General features: G+C 38.5%; 1 non-coding gene across 1 annotated transcript; it reads left to right on the forward strand.

The window, feature by feature from the left end:
* Positions 1-743: 743 nt before the first annotated feature.
* LOC141694057 (small nucleolar RNA R71) lies at positions 744-850 on the forward strand. The gene has a single exon (XR_012563389.1). It is a non-coding gene; the product is annotated as a small nucleolar RNA R71 (small nucleolar RNA).
* Positions 851-4721: the final 3871 nt, after the last annotated feature.

The following is a 4721-nucleotide window of genomic DNA, read 5'->3' on the forward strand; positions in this document are numbered from 1 at the left end:
GCTCTTTAGCTTCCTTCCTACCTGGTACTTCCGTGTCACAGGGAAGAGTGCCAGGTTGACGATTGAGCACTGCATTGGCTAATTGACCGATTTGATTTTCCAAGGTCTTGATAGAAACTGCCTGACTCTTGCACAACAGCTTAAGTTCCTCAAAGTCAGCACTAGTAGGTGCAGCTGCACTTCCCTGTTGAGGATATGATTGTCTTGTAGCATACTGCTGTGGTTGCTGGAATCCAGGTGGGTTAAACTGTTTACTCACTCCTTGGTGATATGGTGGCTGAATAGCATTCTGATTATTTCCCCAGCTGAAATTTGGATGATTTCTGTTGTTAGGATGATAGGTTGCTGGCACAGGCTGCTGTTGTCGCTGATAATTATTCACATACTGAACAGATTCATTGACAAGAGAACACTGATCCGTAGCATGAGAACCTGCACAAAGCTCACAAACCATAGCTATTTGATTAACTCCATACGTAGCCAAAGAATCAACCTTCATTGATAGCGCTTGGAGCTGGGCTGCAATAGCGGTGGCTGCATCAACTTCCAGAATACCTGCTACCTTGCCTGATGTCATCCTCTGAGTTGGGTTTTGATGCTCATTTGCAGCCATCGTCTCAATAAGATTGTACGCCTCAGTATAGCTTTTAGCCCATAACGCGCCTCCAGCTGCTGCATCGAGCATGGGCCGAGATTGAGCCCCCAAACCATTATAAAAACCAGTGATTACCATCCAATCCGGCATTCCATGATGTGGACATTTTCTCAACATTTCCTTGTAGCGTTCCCAAGCCTCGCACATAGATTCTGTAGGTTGCTGTGCAAACTGAGTAAGAGCAGTCCTCATAGCAGCAGTCTTTGCCATTGGATAAAACTTCACCAGAAACTTTTACGCAAGATCTTGCCACGTAGTGATTGACCCAGCTGGTTCAGAATGTAACCAGTCTTTAGCCTTATCCCTCAGTGAGAATGGGAAAAGCCTCAACTTGATAGCCTCATCAGTCACGCCATTATACTTAAAAGTGCTGCAGATCTCGACAAAATTCCTTATGTGCATGTTGGGGTCTTCAGGTGCCGCTCCTCCAAAAGAAACAGAATTCTGCACCATCTGAATAGTGCCCGGCTTGATTTCAAAGGTGTTAGCTTGAATAGCTGGATGAAGGATGCTTAACTGAATGTCATCAATTTTAGGCCGAGAAAAATCCATAAGAGCTGGATCAGCTTGAACAATATGATCTCCCATGTTTACTGGTTCTTTCTGCTCAGTTCCTGAATCCGAATCCTCAAAATCTAACTTCTCCGGTGTATCAAGAACTTCGTCTTTCTCCTCAGCTGTATCTAAGGTCCTCTTGCGAGCACGAGAACGAGTTTGCATAAACGCACTAAAGTACCTGAAACACAACCGAAAAGAGTAATTAACTACTACGTCCTAATCACTGAGTCCTAATGACCAATAATGGTAAGTACATAAACTAAACAACTACGCCGAGTCCCCGGCAGCGGCGCCAAAAACTTGTTAGGGCGAAATCACGCACTAATATTCACGCAAGTATACGCGTTCGCAAGTAATATAGAATACTTTCTAATTCGTTCCCTCAGAGACTCAGACTAAGTTATTGTCTATTTTAACTCACTCACCAATGTATGATTACTTCTCAATGTTAAGATAATAACACTTAAAATTGTTGATTAAATATTAACTATAATTAACTATTTAATTAACCACTTAACTAACACTGCAATTTATCAATAATAAAACACTCATGAGATCACAACTTCATTATTACTTCCTTCTATAGCCATAGTTATTACCTTTAGCATGTGACAGTGATGATATTAATCGAATAATACAAAACTGATAAAAGCCAACTTTCATTGTACTAATACCATTCTACCAAACATCCACAATTAAGATAGAAATTGAATAGTCATCAATTATGTTGAGTTCCTATATGTCTACAAAAATTGACAACACAATGATTTAAGCACAAGTTATTCCTTTTGATTACATAGGGCAAATAAAACTGTTAGAGTTACCCACTAATCATGCACAACGTACATGAACCTATGCTAGCATGGCAAGTTCTAAGTCTCAAGATCCACTGTCGCTTCACAAGAGATTAACACCCTATCTTATATGTTCGCACCGCACATAAGACGAATACGCACAACCAATACTAGATATCATGCAATCATCACACACTAAAGTATTAAACAATTAACTAAAGAATTCCATAATAAATCCGTTGCAACCCCACGATCACGATTAGCCCATAATAGAACTTATCGCCATCATGGGTTCATATGAAATCATGATAAATGAACACAAGAAAATAACAACTAAACTAATTATATTAAAACAGAGTACGTCACAAGAGTAAATAAGTCAAAGCAAGAAAACTAGCATCCAACGTTACAACGAAACAAGAATCACAAGAATATATGCTTCCTCTTCGCTGCTGTGTGCTAAATCGGTCTTCTTCCTTATCTCCTTCGCTTCTTGCAAAACACAATCTAAAACATAATCCCCTCTTAATACTCTGTGAAAAACGTCTCAAATCTACTTATATAATAGTCCCATAAAACTCAGATTACATAGAAGTTGGAAGCCAAACAGAAGTAGAAGTCTAAAACAATATGTTATTTTCCCCGACCCTGCGCGGCCGCTCAGCATTGTTGCGCGGGCGCGCAGGACCCTACTGGAAAATTTCCAGGTTTGCTCCGTTTCTTCGCCGTAATCTGCCCGTTCTTTTCCTCTTGCAATGGTGAACACATGCCAAAGCTTATTCTTGATGATTCCTCCTCTGAAATACAACTAATACCCTGAAATGCATAAACACTAGAAAAACGCATCAAATACACAAAATACTTGATTTCAAGACACCAATTTAAGCCATTTTAAAACGTTCTAAGTGGTATAAAATGCCACTTATCAGCTTCCATTCCTTTGGTAGAGACCTCAGAAATTTTAAGTTGGAATCCTTGGCTTGGTACACTCTGCCATACAGCTTCAATCCATTCAACAGTTTCTGAAATCTATTGAAGGTATCATTCAATGATTCTCCTTCTTCAAAATAAAAATATTCATACTGTTGAATGAGAAGCTGCATTTTGTTTTCTCTAACTTGTTCAGTACCTTCACAGATAAGTTGCATAATATCCCAAATTTCCTTAGCAGTTTGGCTGTTAATGACATTATCAAACATATCTTGATCTAGGCCATTAAACAGAATGTTCATGACTTTCTTGTCCTTGTGAACCACTTCAATATCTTCATCAGTCCATTCTGCTTTTGGCTTGGGAATAGACTGTCCAACAGCAACTGTGGCAGTTACAGCTGTGGCTACCTTGTGAGGGATGTGAGGACCATTTTCAACGCAGTTGATGTAGCTTTCATTTTGAGAGAGAAGATGTAGATGCATCTTCACTTTTCAGTGATGATAATTATCTCTTTCCAGGATTGGAATCTTTACACCAATATCCTTCTTACTCATGATGTTAGTAGAATAGATCTTTAAACTCTTTGTAAGTTAAGAGCTTGCTCTGATACCAATTGTTATTCCCAAGGAACTAACAATGAGATTTACAGAAGGGGGTTGAATGTAAATCTCAAAACTTTTTCAAGTTTTGAGCAGTTTCAAAGGCTAAGTGTTTTGATGAACAGTTGTGTGTGAATTACTTTGAGCAGGTACAGACATATATATATTTAAAACACAAATGTAAAGAACACAAAGGCTTTAAAAACTTTTCTGGTGGATTTCTTGTTCCACCAGAGATGTGTATTTCAGAAAATCTGTGATTCAAAGAATTGATCACAGCTGCATCCTAGTACAAACTAGATGATTTTCTCTCTATGTTTTTCTAAACAGCTCTGGAAAATTCACACTCTAATTACTAGCTGCAACTTGGTTTATATATCACCAAGTTTACAAGTAAAGACAAAAGTACAAATATAATTGAAAAGGTTCTTCACATGTTTCTTCTTCATTTCTCTATCCAACGCAATCTAGGATAATCTGTGAATCTTTGAATACTTCCTTGTTTGCACCAGAATGGAAATGCTGCATTTTCTTGATTCCTCCAAGTGGCTACCACATTCCAATTGTCTCTGTCAACCCATGTGCCTCTGTCATCTTATGAATTGTCACTGTCAACTGCTGTTGAACTTAGCATTCGTTGAAGCTTTCATCCATTGATGGCTTTATCCGTTGATGCACTAGCAGTTGAAGCTTTATCCGTTGATGCACTCATCCGTTGATGGATGTTATCCGTTGAAGCTTTAGAGACATCCGTTGAAGCTTTGTTTCTCATCCGTTGAAGGCCTTTAATTTATCAGTTGATACTACTTTATTTATACAAAATTATAAGGCATGAAATATTTACAATTAGCCCTCCTATTTGCATATCCACTAGTAGTCAACATGACTTACAATTTCCCACAACATCTAAGCATTATAACTTAAATACAAAAACTGAAATGTGCTACAATACTAAACTTATTTCTGAGTAAAGCTACTCCATCAACGGATAGCCAGAATGGTCTTATCCGTTGAGGCTACAAACACTAGATTTCTACTTAAGTGTTTTATTTAACTTATCATCAAACTAATACACATAATCCTAACAGAAGGTTAAATAAGGAACCCCTCAAAAGGGCTGATGGGTCGGGCTTTTATCCGGTCCTAGAAATCCGGGCTTTTTTCAAGAAAATACGGGCCGAG

This window comes from Apium graveolens, chromosome 10 (genome assembly GCF_009905375.1).
Source record: "Apium graveolens cultivar Ventura chromosome 10, ASM990537v1, whole genome shotgun sequence".
Taxonomy (NCBI): Eukaryota; Viridiplantae; Streptophyta; class Magnoliopsida; order Apiales; family Apiaceae; genus Apium; species Apium graveolens.